Source organism: Magnolia sinica, chromosome 1, assembly GCF_029962835.1.
Source record: "Magnolia sinica isolate HGM2019 chromosome 1, MsV1, whole genome shotgun sequence".
NCBI classification, from domain to species: Eukaryota; Viridiplantae; Streptophyta; class Magnoliopsida; order Magnoliales; family Magnoliaceae; genus Magnolia; species Magnolia sinica.
In genome coordinates this window covers 100,838,347-100,854,563 of record NC_080573.1, presented here as the reverse complement: position 1 = coordinate 100,854,563, position 16,217 = coordinate 100,838,347, and the positions used below count along the sequence as shown (strand labels likewise).

At 37.2% G+C, this 16,217-nt stretch overlaps 3 long non-coding RNA genes across 4 annotated transcripts; all 3 read right to left on the bottom strand.

Moving 5' to 3' along the window:
• Nucleotides 1–2,215: 2,215 nt before the first annotated feature.
• Nucleotides 2,216–3,915, bottom strand: LOC131254093 (uncharacterized). Its single transcript, XR_009175503.1, has 4 exons — nt 3,837–3,915; nt 3,217–3,394; nt 3,041–3,109; nt 2,216–2,350 (listed from the first exon to the last, which is right to left on the bottom strand). It is a non-coding gene; the product is annotated as an uncharacterized LOC131254093 (long non-coding RNA).
• Nucleotides 3,916–3,919: 4 nt separating this feature from the next.
• LOC131253986 (uncharacterized) lies at nt 3,920–4,933 on the bottom strand. Of its 2 annotated transcripts, none has more exons than XR_009175465.1 (3): nt 4,551–4,933; nt 4,218–4,327; nt 3,920–4,081 (listed from the first exon to the last, which is right to left on the bottom strand). It is a non-coding gene; the product is annotated as an uncharacterized LOC131253986 (long non-coding RNA). The 2 variants fall into 2 exon arrangements; XR_009175438.1 differs by having other exon boundaries at nt 3,920–4,077.
• Nucleotides 4,934–8,155: 3,222 nt separating this feature from the next.
• On the bottom strand, nt 8,156–8,800 carry LOC131253915 (uncharacterized). Its single transcript, XR_009175381.1, has 2 exons — nt 8,698–8,800; nt 8,156–8,363 (listed from the first exon to the last, which is right to left on the bottom strand). It is a non-coding gene; the product is annotated as an uncharacterized LOC131253915 (long non-coding RNA).
• Nucleotides 8,801–16,217: the final 7,417 nt, after the last annotated feature.

The window sequence follows — 16,217 nt, the reverse complement described above, 5'->3', positions numbered from 1 at the left end:
GATAGTAGGAGTTGCCCACATGAGCACGCGGTATGCCTAGGATTTTTGTATGACTGCATAGTATGATTCATGTATCTCGCATTTATGTGATATGATTTCTGTACGCCCTAGCGACATCAGGGCCATAGTCTTCACAACCATATCATGGATGGCAGGATTGAACACTAGAAATATTGTTACTAGCATCGAAGTGTCATAGATGTCCCTAGGTAAAAATTCCTAAACCTGATGGTACCAGAGGAAGACTCCAACGTCGAGACTGAGTGGGTACATGAGCACACGAGGGCTTTATACCAGTAGGCCGCGTCTTCCACTGTTTCGTGGTCGGTTGGAAGGGGATGTGACCTTACCCCCTGAGTGAGGGGCACTACAAGAAAAGCCACTTTTACCTACGAAAATTTTCGTAGGTAAAAGCCTTTTTGTCGTAGGCAAAAACTTTTGCCGACGAAAATTTTCGTCGGCAAGTTCGTTGCTAAAAGACTGTGGGGAAACACTTTTACCAACGAAAAAAAATTTTGTTGGCAAAGGTAAGACTTTTGCCGACGAAATGTTTCGTTGGTAAAAACTTTTACCAATGCTAATTTTGGTAGGTAAAAATATTGACAAAACTTTTTATTCGTAGGTAAAAATATTTCCAAGACTTATACCTATGAATAGTTTCGTAGCTAAAGATATTTACAACACTTTTACCTACGAATTGTTCGTAGGTGAAAATATTACAAATCTTTTACCTACGAATATTTTCGTAACTAAAAATATTTACAAAACTTTTACCTACTAAGATTTTCGTAGCTAAAAAGTATAACAAGACTTTTACCCACAAATAACTTCGTAGCTAAAAAGTATTTCACCCACAAATATATTCATAGCTAAAAATACTTAGAAAACTTTCACCTACGAATAATTTCGTAGCTAACAATTTTTACAAAAGTGACATATTTACAAAACTTTTAACTACGAATAATATCGCAGGTAAAAATATATACCTACAAATAAGTGTTGTTTGTAGGTAAAAATACTTTACAGAACTTTCACCTATGAAAACTTTCGTAGGTAAAAACATACAAAAAGTTTCGTACGTAAGAGAGTTCTTTTTTTTTTTCCAACCTTCTACCGCAAAATTCTTCATATAGACTTGATATACACCTACTACAATATATTTAATCATATTCTTCCTTATATACACCTGTTATGTAATATATTTTATCATTCTGATGAAGGTCATAGAAAATAATGCAAAAATGTGATGCTGGCCTAAGAAATTTGTTCAAGGACAACCTTACGTGTTTAAGGCATGTTTTATGAGTTATCAATCTCCTTATTAATGGGAACCAATATACAACAATTAGTAACTGTACCTTCACTTATATGATCAAGTTTTGACTCATTGGTCAACCAAGGTGAATCTGCATTCCTAGTTTTCAAACAATTTGTCAAAAGCCTATACTAGCCATATGTGTAAAGTAAATGCTTATAGTGCTGGGTACGGAGGTTTTGATATCAGTACCTCAACCAAGTGCTTTTTACTATAGAGCAACATATCAACACTCCTTTCAGTCTGCATAGAATAAAAGAATAATATAAGATGAATAGCTTAAAAGAATCATATAAGATGCAAGGATTATCACCCATGATCATGTCTCAAAATATTCTGAACAAATGTGCGCAGTGAGCCAATGACAAATATATAACATGAGTTCTTTAACTTTTAGATAGGAAAAGACCTATATCTGGAGCTAATAATTCATAAATAGAGTGCAAATGAATGAAATGTAAATAGAGTACATAGATGCTGAGAATATCAAAGTTTGAAGCCATGTTTTCTTTATGGGCTACACAACTGTATTTTCCACCATTTGCTTCAAATGGTGGAGAAGACTGATCCACTGTACATGCAGCATGAATGGATGTCACTCCAGGCCATCCAAATTGTGGTCTCAATTGTTGACGTACCCGATGCGTGACCCAATATTTCCTTTCCCTCATTTCAACCAGAAAATGGAAGGTTGGAGGAGCTTTTCTGTCAAGAATGCTTTTCTGACAACCTCTAACACGGGTTTCATCATCTCCAAGAGTGACAGTCTCAACTCCCCCAACCTGGATATAAATTGACTCAAGTCAAACTGAATAAATTGTAGAAATCGTTGTCTCAAGCTTACAGCCCAAAAGCTATATTCATTGAACGAATCCAACATCCTACTTGATACAAGTGTGTGCATAATCAGAATGGCTCATCAGTCGATCCCCAAACGAGGTTTCTCACCTGTCGGATGTTTAGATTCCATTGCTGACTCAAGTCCAGTCCCAGATTTGCTCTTTGTTTTTGTGCCGCCGTAGACAAAACTCCCAACTATTAAATGTACAAGACCAATAACCATCTGGTTTTGTTAAAAAATATAAGCACTTCTCTAATCAATGCTAAAGATAAGCACTTCTCTAATCAATACTAAAGATTCACATTTTTCAGTAACGGAGTTACTATTCATATAAAAAAATGCTCCAGATGACCAAACTGCATCAAAATGTGATTAACCATTGCCTTGATAACCAAGTTGCATTAAAATGTGATGTGTCGATCTGTGCATGTGTTACATAACTACAACATGTGTTTTTCCTGACTTCATTGTGTTCAACATGCATGATCCTTGTTAGCATCACCCTCCTGTAACCAAAAATAAAAACTCGCATTGCTCTGTTTTCTTTGCTTTTCTTTCTTTCAAGCCCTCTAAAAATCCCAAAAACCATTTTCATTGCTTAAAATCTTCAACAACCAAAAAAAAAAAAAAACCAGCTTTTTGTCTCTTATTCCTCTTTTCTTCTAAAAAAAACTCCAAAACATTATAAGTACCAGAAACCAACATTCCAATAACGGCTGGAAAAACCCAGCAAAGAAATCCAAAAAAAAAAAAAATCCCAAACAAATGGAAAATACAAATTAAACAGTTTTTTTCTAAAAAGAAACAGAGATCCCACATGAGGAAAAAAAAAGAAAGAAAGTAAATCCAACCCCAAAAAGAATTAAAGAAAAAGAAAAAGAAACCTGCACATATATGGTGTTTGGATGAGCAGTAGTTTTGAGAAGATAATCAGTACCCCAACGAATAGCTTCCTACAACGAATATCATCATACAGAAAAGTTATGCAGCAAAATTGAAGAACTAAAAATATAGAAAAAGATAAGGATGAGATGTCATAAAAAAGAGAGAGAGACAATACTTCAAGAGCACATGCTCATCTTCTCAATTATAAACTCTGAAAAACTAAGCAAAATCTGCATTATCTAAAAACCAAATAAACATCCAACAATTCATGGGCTGAAGTGAATGCTTCCCCATACTTTTGTTCAAATATTAATCTTTCCCACTCTTTCTTTAGATCCATAGGTGCCTCAAACCTATTGGACAGTCATGGCCTGAACAAAATCAGCAATACATAGCTTCCAAAATAGATAGTATTCAATTATCAACTTTCTTTCAGAAAGTTTTAAATCTCAAGTTTGTAACACTGTAGTAAAATGCGAAATATGGCATGGACATTTCAAACATTAGAATTATCTTCAAATTACCCCACATTATGATCCCAACCATTGAATGAGTGGGCCTTTCTAAAACTTGCTGTCCATCTATTTTTGGGCACTCAGAAACATCCAACCAGTAAGATATTACAAAGTGTGACCCATAGATTGGTAGATTTGGAAAAGCCAAACAAATGCACCAAATGGACAGAAAAGATAGCTTATGTGTTCAATGTCTTGTGCATCTATTTTTATTTCATGTTGGGAAAACACTACTTTTGCAATTGGTGCAATATTTGAATGGAAAGTTCTGTTCTCGCACCTTATGTTATATTGGTACATGCAGCTATATGTTGTTGCAGAAGGCTCTACCCATGTGTGGGCTTAGCAAACTTCACCTAGTAAAAACAACCATGATGTAATTTGAAACATTATTTATCTGACTTGCAAACCTGACTATAAAAACTAAAATCTACAATGGAAGACTTCAAAATAAAAGGACAATTCAATGAAGGTCCGTCAAGCAGATGAAGAGCTCCACAATGTGATGGCCTTTTATGTACCTAACTAACAAGCAACAAGTAAAAAATAAGAACAAAAACATGTGAATAGATTGAAAGAACAACAATCAAATATCAAAACAGTCTGAAAAAAATTGTGACAATTGAACATACATATGGGGGACTGTTGTTAGTTGACTCACCTAGTTTTTGGACATGCTCGATGCACTCTTGACCCGAGGGGAACTCGTTCTAGACCAAGCGAGGCAAACTTGTTCACTTGCTAGGTGCAAAAATGCATCTCCTGTGAAATCTATAACAACATAAGAACACCTATGGTAGTTCAACAAGGAAACTCCGGCAATCATCTTAACTGAAACTTGTAATGCATATAAAACTAGCAAAAGGTAGAGATGCTGAAAATTTCTGCTGAGGAATGTTCAAAATCCAGAATGTAATACTCTAGATTCTTATGAGAAATGCATCACGTACATTGTAAAAAGATATTTGGAATGGCATTGTAGGTATAATTGGACTTTCTAGGCTGATTTGGAATGGCATTGCTTGTATAATCAAGAATAGAAGTCAGACCAAAGTTCTGAAGTTTTCTAGAATGTATTTCTGAAGAGGAATGGGTTAGAAGCATTGCCTTCAGCTTCATCTTCCCATCATTAGCCATAAACCAGCAGATTACATTAAAATATTAGTTGTCAATGCACACATATCTCCCATAATCCAAAAAGAACCAGGCTAACAAACTGATAGCCCCTTGGGTGGAACTTTCATAAGATCCACCCCATTAAAATATTAGTTGTCAATGCACACGTATCTCCCATAAACCTGCAGATTACATTAAAACCATTCTTCTAATGTTCCTTGTCAAGATGAAAGAACTACCTAAAAAGTGCAGTATTCCAAAAACTAGGTAGGCCACACCAAAGGAAACAAAAGAATATCGATGACTTGGAAAGAAGAGAAGGAACACTAGGGCTCCACAATGAGTTCCCCAGTTATTAAACTTTCAAATCCCAAAAGCGGCATATGCATGAAGTTGGAAATCATCATTAGTATGGTTTCTATAATTTAACGGACAAAAAAGAAACAAAAATTATTATTAGTATGGTTTTTATAATTTGAGCAAAAATTATGTTGATGAACCTGCAAAGAAGTGTCACGAGAAAACAAAAATTGAACATAAGGAGCAATAATAGTTCTTAAAGAAAAAATAAATTTGATTTAAATAGCCATTCATTTCTTCAACAAGCTGGCTAGTGGATGTAATGGAACTAGCTTCAACAAGCTGGGTGGTGGATGGAATGGAACTACCCTTCATTTCCTGAAAATATGAGTAAAGCAAGCAAAGAATTCTAGTTAATGTAATGGAACTAGCTTCACAACTATTGATTGCTCCAACCATTAACAAAAGGCATATACTGCACCTATGCATCATGTTTATCAAAATATCCCAAATATCAAAAATCATATAAGATTCCAAACAATTTAGAATTGATCAATCACTGTGAAATGCCAAGTTATTTACCTAAGGCATGTTTTGTTCCACAGCACTATAATGCAGATGTATAAGAGATTAGGTTATCTGGTAAGTAATGCAAATGCATAAGAGATTAGGTTATCTAACAAGGCATGTTTTGTTCCACAACACTCTAATGCAAATGCTACCTTGATGCCTGGTGGAGATGCTGAAAGTAATGAAAACCAATAGAAAAAGGTTAGCATTTCCAAGAAATGAGCTTTTCTCGAGATATAACCACGAGAACATTGTATTAAGTTACCATTGTAAAACACAGTTTGTGAAGCAGAGCCCTCTCAAAAGGAAATTAAGGTTTTCAGCTTTAAAAAGAGATAAATACATCTTGGTTTTTGGTTGGCATGGACGAATGGAAAATCAAGTATACTCATGATGAAAGGATTGAATTCATCATCTAGAACTCAGTTCTGGAAACTGTTGCAAATTTCATTCACTGAAATGTCCTGTTCACAGCCATAAACTTTCCTTGTCATTCAATTACATACCTATGCCAATAAAATCTATCAAGTTCTACCATGCATCATAATATTATGCGAATCCACCGCATCCAACTTATGTGAATCAGTTGGATCATGCCACAGTTAGAAGAAAACAGATTTGATAAACACGTGACTGTTAATGAAGGGAAATTACCATAACTCAAGTCAACAAGTCCTACTAGTTATATAATTGGATCAGAGAAGGCCAATGCATCTCCCATGAATTGAGATGCCATACAATAATAAAGGCTTGGACATGATAATATGCAGTTCTAAGACATATAGGAAGAATATTCCTGCAAATAAAAAGGGTCTAAGTTTGATTGACTTGTAATGAACAAATTCACTTGATCAAGTCAATTCAAATTGAGTCAAACAATACTTACAACAAGCTAGCTTGGGTTTCTCTAAACCTAAAGAACCTAGTCAAAAGTACTTTGACATTTTGATCAATAGGTCAAAAATTCAAAAGAGTACTCAAAGACTAGATTAGATAGCAGGGTAAAACAACAAACTATAGCCATTTGAAAACCAGCTAATCTTAAAAGTAAAAGGGGAATAGTACAAACATTATTTTAAAAAGAAAAAGAAAAAAGAAAGGGAACTTGTTCACCTGCACCATGGGTTTTTGGTCCAATTCTATTGACCATTCATTTGTTTTACATACACACAGTCCACCTATTATAAAATAAAAAACGAAGAGAGATTTTGAAAAAAAAAAAAAAAATTTAAAAAAACAAAAAAAAAATTCTAATTCCAGCGTCTATGTTGTATTGGATGCATTTGACTGATACCGACGATGTACCCAATGCATGCCCCTGTTTTTTTTTTTTTTTTTTTTGGATGGACTCATATGGACCTGACTGAAAGGGCACTCCAAATGCCTCGAACAATTGGGCAGTTGTACAGTTTGTCCTGCAACCATTGATACCATCATATGCCAACTACAAATAGCAGAGTTTGTATGAGAGACTGAGTGCGAAGGGATTAGCCCCCATATATACGTTAGCCAAAAAAAAAAAAAAAAACAAGAATGTGACGAAGATGGAAAGGGGTCAAAGTAGCCCGGAGGCTTCAAAATAGATGATAATGCTAACACAAATTCATTGCGAATGGGGATCCAAGATATAGAGAATTCATTACAACCATCCAACAGCTTTGAGTTTGAACATTCAGTTGCAGAGTGTTTAAGCTTTGGTTTACAGAATGAATTTGGTAAACTTATCTTAATATGCAAGGAACTTGGCAGCATCAATACCCGTCTTCAGAACATTTGTAATCCCATAAGTCCACTCGGCAGCTACGATACACTGACTAGCATATTTGGGCTATGTGCCATCCATGACAATGCCTAGCAAATGAACAGTACATGCATGCCAAGTGTATGGAACTGCAATGCATGATAACTTAGATAAACAGGTCCAAAATTGGATCATTTTCCATGCAAAGTAGTTAATTGCTCCAGTACCTTATCACGTCATCTTCCACTAATTATTGCCGTTGGGAAATAGTTTGCAACATCCCACACGACTTCACACATCTGTCAACAAGTTGCGACAAATTATGATGTGAAGAAAACCTTTTAGCCCAACTTCATCATAGAAAACTACCAAATGCAGGCTTTCTGAAAATGGCAGTCACAAATGTGTTAAAAGAAGAACAATAGAAAAATGTAGTTTGAGCATCTAAGTGTGGAATTCTCTAGACAAAAAGGTGGAAATGGTCTAAAAACTCATAAGAATGGAATACCTTCTCATTTCTAGCACTACAGTGCATTTATGTTAGGTGACTGAACATTTGTAGAAGGAAGCCTTCTGCATGATACAAATAAAATAAACACAATTAAATCCTTGTAGCATGTTTGTATACATATAACATATCTATATAACATAAACAAATCAAAAAAAAAAAAAGAAGCCATCACCATCATAGGCTAGGCCAATTGAACCAAACAACTCTTTTGCTACATTCTGTTTCTTTACAATGCAACCTGCAGCATAGAAAAGAAAAAAGAAAAAGAAAAAGAAAAAAAGACCACCTGATTGCATAAAAATATGAAAATTGCAGGCAATGCTGACAGATGGTGATTGAGAAGCTTTTGACCAATCAGGTATTTGATTACTTCAAACATGAGGAATTTGTATTCACAAAAATATTGTTGCTTTGTGATTTTCTAAGTTGTGAATCAAATCTTTCTTAGTACAAGACTTCTTTAATACAATGGAATATCAGAGAAGTGAAAAGAAGAATGAAGAAAATGTAAACTTCTCTGTCCTTCTGCATATGCCACTTCAGTGTCCTTCCTGCTTCTGTTTTTCCTTCTCGAATAACACAAAACAGATAGAAACAAAGAGCATAAATCAGAGAAATGAAGGGAAGAAAATATAAGGAAAAAAAATAAATTCAGAATGAATTTTAGGTGTTACTTGTACTCAAATGCCCTGCCATCTAATTAGTGGCACACATGAATCTATTAGTGATGGAGAGTAATGTCTGGTGGGTAGAGCCGTTTGTAGAACCCTTGCCAATCTAATTAGTGGCACACACGAAATTGCAGCTTAACATTTATTTTGATTGCACAAAATGAGAGAGCTAATCACTCAAAGTAGATCCATGTGGTAGTAGGAATCTGCTTGTCGTGGATAAAACACATACATCATGATGGGCCCCACAGCTTTTCCAATAGTGCACAGTACTGACATTGGTGCTGTGTGCCACACTACACAATCCGAGTCCAAGGAGCACATGCAAAAGAAACATTCAGTTCATACGCAGAACAAGTTCACAATTAAATCATATATCATGAGCTTACATTTATTTTGACCACGCAAAATGGGGGAGCTAATAGCTCAAAGTAGATCCATGTAGTATTAGGAATCTGCTTGTCATGGTAAGCTGATTAATGAGAGAAATAGATGGCAGAAAACAGACCATTTTTCGAATGGAAAAACTCTTTGTTTTTAGCTCCCTTTTGTAAATAATGATGAATTCTGTGCATAGAATCAATTAGATCCTCTAGAAAAACCCAAAAGACCTCCTAACATACTCAATAGATGGCATACAAATAATGGCAGATGGTCTGATTTTTGCAACATATCACAGGATTCCTTCACAACTCATCACAATCTACTTCAAACAATGTATCACAAGCGGATTGTTGCAAACAACATATGGGATATCACAAGACAACAACAGATGGTGTCCAACTAATTCTTCAAACACAAGATAAAACCAGTTCCTATAAATCACAAGCTGATTTTCCAAACCAAATATCGCAGGATGACAGCAGATGGTGTACATAGAAACACAGATTAATTAAAAAAAAATAGAAACAATGACTAATAGCAATGCTCAACAAGAGAGGGACCTAATTTCAGAAAATATCACTTACTAATTTTCCATAACTTTCAAAAAAATTTGCAGTCATCCAACCATACAACCATATGGGCCAACTCATGGGTAGAGAAAAAAAATGGAACTCAAATGCGATCCACACAAAACATTCCTTGTTGAGACATTTCTTCAAACAGTTAGCATACATGACATATAGGAGATTATATACAATGGATTTTTCAGTTTTTACAAGTGAGGCCATTGTTCAGTGACCTAAATTTTGATATTATATATGATCCATGCACCAAAAATTTGAAAAAAGGGGCCCAACTTGTATAAAATGAAAAGAAAAACATTAATAATAACAGGTAATTTACTAACAAATTGGAGATTGGTAAGGAACGTAATCATTTATTGTTTTTCATGTGAAAGTATACTCAGATGACTGAATGACTGAATATCTCACTTTGTTGGAGTGTGACATAAAGCACCCTACAGACGAGTGAGACAAAATCTTCAACTGAGAACACCACAGCACCACCATAGCTTCTTTCCTCTCCTCTGCCACACTCACTTTCTCCCAGAACTCATTTTCGTCATCTGTTCTGGACCCGTTTTCGGTGGGCCTATTACACAGAGAGAGGGAGGGAGAGTGAGAGGGAGATCGAGAAAGAGGGTTAAGATCGGGAGAGGGAGATTGAGAGAGAGGGTTGAGATCGGGAGAGGAGCTTCACGGCATGAGTTTCTTCGAGTAGGAGATTCACGGCTACTGCAATGAAGAGAGAGAGAGAGAGAGAGAGAGAGAGAGAGAGAGAAGAGGGCGTTCACGGCCTGTGTTTCTTCACTGCTGAGGCATTGGAGAGAGAGGGAGGAGAAAGAGAGATGGAGCAAAGATCGGGACGGAGACAAAGGTTTAGGGGAAGAAGGGTTTAGGGAATGCAATGGAGAGAATGAGAGAGAAGAGAGAGAGACTGTATGAAATCCCTAATTTTGGGCGCGGCTCTGTTTTGAGCACGCGCCCAAATTTGGGAGGCAGATTGGCTACTGGTGGTGGGTGCTCTGTGGGCCCCACCATGATGTATATGTTTCATCCATTCCGTTCATCTATTTTTAGAGATCATTTTAGGGATTAGCACAAAAAATGATAGGTATATAAATCTCAGCTGGACTACACCATAGGAAATCAATAATGGTTGGATATCCACTATTAAAATCCTCCTGAGGCCCACTGTACTGTTTATTTGAAATCTAATATGTTGATTAGGTCATAAAGACCTAGGTGAAGGGAAATAATAAATATTAGCTTGATCCAAAACTTTTATGGCCCCCAAAACATTTTTAATGGTCAACATTCATCCAACACTTTTTTCTGTAACGTGGTCCACTCGAGGTTTAAATATACCTCATTTTTTCTCTCATATCATAAAATGATCTATAAAAATAAATGGACAGCGTGGATGAAACACATATATCATGGTGGGGCCCACAGATCACTAACCACTAGCCATTGCCAGGTAAATAGATATGACGTGGACCACACCACATAAAAACAATAATAATTGGTTATCCATCATTAAAACCCTCTTAAGGCCCACTTTACTTTTTATTTGACATTCAATCTGCTGATTAGGTCATATGGGCCTAGATAAAGGGGAAAAACAAAAATCATCTCGATCCATGACTTTTATGGCCCCCGAAATGTTTTAAATGGTTAACGCTCATTCAACACTGTTTCCTATTAATGTGGTCCATTTCATATTGGGATATGCCTCATTTTTTGTCTCATGCCTTAAGATGATTTTTAAAAATAGATGGACAGCATGGATTAAACACATACGTCAGGGAAGCGCCCACAGAGCATCAACCACAAGCCATTGGATGGTGCCGGGGGGAGCAGCTAATTTGTTCCCCTTATTTGTGGTGTGGTTCATTTAATTAATCTTTGGATATGAATAATTTTTTGGATAGTTCTCTAAAATGATATCGAAAAATGGATGAACAAGCCAATGATCCCAAATTTTCAGTAAATCCAAAACTCAAGTGGATCATTCCACACGAAACAGTGTGGAATAATGATTTCCACCATTGATACCTTCCTTGGGCGCATAGTAATGTTTATTTGACATCCAACATGTTCAAAATATCAAGAAGATATGAATGCAGATAAAACACAAAAAGATATGAATTAATGTGGGCCAACTACGATGACAGTGTAAAATATACTCCGTCCATCATTTTCTCCAAACCATGATACAATGAGATCTAAAAAATGAGATAGATCCATTGTCGAAGTGGGCCATACTATGGGAAAACAGTGAGAACGGAAATAGTGAGACCCGAACTTTAATGGAATATTGGGCTATATGGTCCAGGCTGGATTGGTTCATCTAGCCCATCCCATTGGTTATTTATATGGCTGGGTTAGGTTAGGTTGGATATGGTTCAACCCTACTTAGACCCATACCCATTTGGCTTACTCCAACCTTCATTAGGAACAGCTCGGATCTGTAACCTACTAGCTGACCCAATACATTGTCACCTGTAGTTTAAAACGTGAGAACATAGTAACCGAGTCAGGGCCCTTGGACAACCCTCATTGGTGGTTATGCTTGAAGCCATCCAGGTCCATTGCCAATTATGGATAGGGGCACCATGTGAATTATGGCTCGCAAACAATGGATGGTTGTTAGCAAATTGGCTCCATTCAAAGGGCTATGATCATCCGATCGGTGTGATTATTATACCATGGCTTGTTCCTAATTGTATGAATGAGTGAATGGTTAAGGTAGTGGCATCTATCCAAAAATGTTGTAACTTGCCAGGTCCTTGTTCTGGTGCTAAATGTGCATGTGGTGATCCAGTCTGTCCATCTAGTGGGCCATGCCAATTGGCAAAAATGTACCTGATTTCCTAAACCTAAACCTTAACCTATTCTCAATTCCCTAAAGCTATAACTTATATCCAAACCTATAACCTAAACTTAAAGCTAAACCTAAACCTAAACTTATAACCTTAACCTAAACCAAAACCTATGAGCAAAACCTTAACCTATGACCTATAACCTAAACTTATATCCTATAACCTAACCTTAACCTATAATCTAAAATCTAAACTTAAACCTAAAACCCAAATGCATTCTCAAATCCCTAAACTAAACATACACCTAATCCTAATCTCAAGTCCCTAACCTAAACCTAAACCTAAACTCGATCCCGAATCTCAACTCCTTAACTACACTAAATTTTGTGAGCCCCACCAGGAAATAGGCTATGAATAATTTTTTGTATTTTATTTATGATGTTAAACTTATATGTATTTATGCGTGGATAAATTTCATGTGGATAAGATTGTTTGTGTTTAGATGAATGTAGTTTATGTTCGAATGGATTTACGTAGTTCGGGTTTAGATGGATGTAAATGTGAATATGATGAAATATATTATATAACAGGTGTATATATGAAGAACATGATGAACTATATTGTAACAGGTGTATATCATGAATTTTGAGCTGGAAAATTTTTAAAAGAAAAAAGACTTTTACCTACGAAATATTTCGTAGGTAAAATTCTCAGAAACATTTTTACCTACGACAATTTTCGTAGGCAAAAGTCTATTTTTACAAAATGTCTGATACACGTTTTTTAAACCTACGAACATTTTCGTAGGTAAAAAATCTTAAGAAATGAAATATTATATTTTTACCTACGAACCATTTTGTAGGGACAAGTCTTACCTATGAAAATTTTTCGTAGGTAAAGGTCTCAACTACTTTTCAAAAATAAGTTAGAGATTATATTTTTACCTACGAACCATTGCGTAGGTAAAAGTCTCATACACGTGTTTTAGCTACAAAATATTTTGTAGGTAAAAGTCACATCTACGTTAAATATTATATTTTTACCTATGAAATCTTTCGTAGGCAAAAGTCTCATATATGTTTTTACCTATGAAAATAGTCGCAGGTAAAAGCCTCATACATGTTTTTTACCTACGAAACCGTTGGTGGATAAAAGTAAACTTTTCGATTTTTGGTTTTTTCAAAAATTCAAAATACCTTTACCTACGAAAATTTTTTCGTAGGTAAAGATGACTTTAAGTAAACTTTTCGTTTTTTTTTAATTTTTTGAAAAATTCAAAACACACTTTATCTACGAAGATTTTTCGTAGGTAAAGATGGCTTTTACCTACGAAATCAGATTTCGTAGGTAAAAGTAAACTTTTCATTTTTTTTGCATTTAGAAAAATTGAAAACACCCTTTGCTTACAAAAAGTTTCGTAGGTGAAGATAGCTTTTACCTACAAAATTAAAATTTGTCGATAAAAGTAAATTTTTTTATTTTTAATTATTATGAAAAATTCAAAACACCCTTTACCTACAAAATTTGCGTAGGTAAAGATGTCAAGTAAACTTTTCGTTTGTCCAAATACCCTTTGCCTACAAAAATTTTCGTAGGTAAAGATGACTTTTACCTACGAAATTTAATTTCGTTGGTAAAAGTTTACTTTTACCTACGAAAATAATTTTTGTCGGTAAAAGTCATCTTTACCTACGAAAATTAATTTCGTCGGTAAAAGTTTCATCGGTAAAAACCATATTTCTTGTAGTGGGGGTAATATTTAGGTTGAGTTTGACCAGCTTGAGGAATGGGTCTATTATCGACAAGTCGGGCTCTATATTGGCAGGCGGATAGTGAGGTCTCTTCCACTTACCCAGTTGTGTGCTCAGATAGGGGCAACAAGCTGGCGTAGAGTGTACTAGACCCCGGTGATTGTCCAAATTGAGATCTGTACTGATATTTGATGCTTTAGCGATGAGCTATATAGTTATGTGGATTCATATGAGGACTGGCATGCGTGCATTGCATCTCGTATATGACATTTAACTACATAGGCCACGCATTGCATGACCTTGGTATGGCCGAAATCATTCATGCCTTGCATCGCATGACCTTGATATGGTCGATAGAATTTATGCCTTGCATAGCCTTCTTATGACTGATAGTATTCATGGACTTACCAGCATACTTCCGCATTACTTTGATATTGCGTACTTGCATTGTTACTTTGCGCACACACTTTCACCACCCTCTAAACTTTCTATAAGGCTATGAATGATAGATGCGTGCAGGTGATGCCAGGGCGCAGTCGTAGTTGAGTAGCAGCATTAAGGTTGGAGCGTGCAGCTATCTTCAGGAGCTTCTATTATTAATATTGTATTTCCCTTTATATGCATTGTACTCAAGTTTTTGATTATAATGGAAATGTGATGGAGTTGTTGGTTGTTGTTTGTGGGTTATGCTTCTAGTTATGCTTATTACGAATCAAATTCATGTTGAAAATCCTCCTTATATGATCCCAGGATTAGAACCTGGTATATGGGTGCCGTAAACCGAGAATGGGGTACTATAGAGGCTATTGGCGCCGGATTCAGTGGTTGAGAATTTTGTGAGCCTGGTTTCTGAGTTTGGGGCGTGATAGAAGTTGGTATCAAATCATAACTTGGGAATAACTGAGAACAACATCACATGTCTGCTATGAGTTTAGAATGATTAGGTACCGAGTTCGTATAACTTAGCGATCTTCTATTATAGACCCTTAACGTGCATGCCTTCGAGAGTTTTCAAGGTTGATAGGCGCCTTTGTTCTTTCCTATAAGACATGCTACTCAGGAGAGCAACCCGAGCGAATTCCGTTCCACCACCTGCGACTGCCGCTCTACCACCTACGACTCCCACTCCACCACCAGAGATCCCTACTCCCGAGCCTGAGGATGCTGCTCCTTTACACGAAATCGGTGAGGATCCGTTTGTACCCGTGAGTGCCTCCCAGCGACAGCAGATGATGCTAGTCGCCCTCCTGGGGCAGGGTAGGCACCCCGCTGTTACGCCAGCCTAGGCAGAGTAGGAGTGTGTGAGCACCCTTCTTTGGTAGTTCCGTCACCTCGATCCCCCGAGCTTCCAGGGCGAGCTAGACCCGACAGCAGCCGAGAGATGGTGCTTCGAGGTGGAAAAGATTTTTGATACGATGGGATGTACACTTAGCAGTGAGTCCGGTTAGCTGTATTTCTTCTCTAGGGTGAGGCCGAGCACTGGTGGACCTCTATTAGCCGTGCTGTAGGGCATAATTTCATCTAGACATAGGAGGATTTCATAGACCGATTTGACCGGCAGTATTTTCCTGACCACATTCGACGACAGTGTGCACTAAAGTTTGAGACTCTGGTGCAGGGGGATATGTCGGTGGCTCAGTATGCTGCTCGTTTTGTAGCGCTGTCCAGATTTACACCGTATTTGGTTGATGATGAGGAGCGATAGCTCCCAGCAGCATTGGCGGCCGCAGAGGGACAGGAGTCACCCATCCGCTAGAACACCAGTAACACTAGAGGTACCCCCGGCACCACCTCAAAGGCAACTTCCCGGTGCCTATTTTGGATACGGTGGGATAGGACACCATAGGTGGGAGTGTCCCCGACCACAGTAACAGCAGTCGAGAGCACTATAGCAGCCTCCACAGTAGTAGCTGAGAGCACCACAGCAGCTTCCGCAGTAGAAGCGATAGCAGGTCCCACCACCGAGGCCCCCCTCAGCAGCAGCATTAGCACCAGCCTTCGAGACCTCTGCAGCAGAGGCAGTAGTTTCGACCCCATCAGCGACAACAACAACAACAACACCCTCAGAGGGGACATACACTTCCCCAGCTAGCTCAGGCTAGGTTCTATATGGCTCAATAGGACCCGCAGTCCTCTAGAGGAGTTGTTGAGGGTATTTTCTCTATCTCTGTATGCATCGCCCGAGTTTTATTTGATTCCGGTGCTTCACATTCTTTTATGTCCGAGGGATTT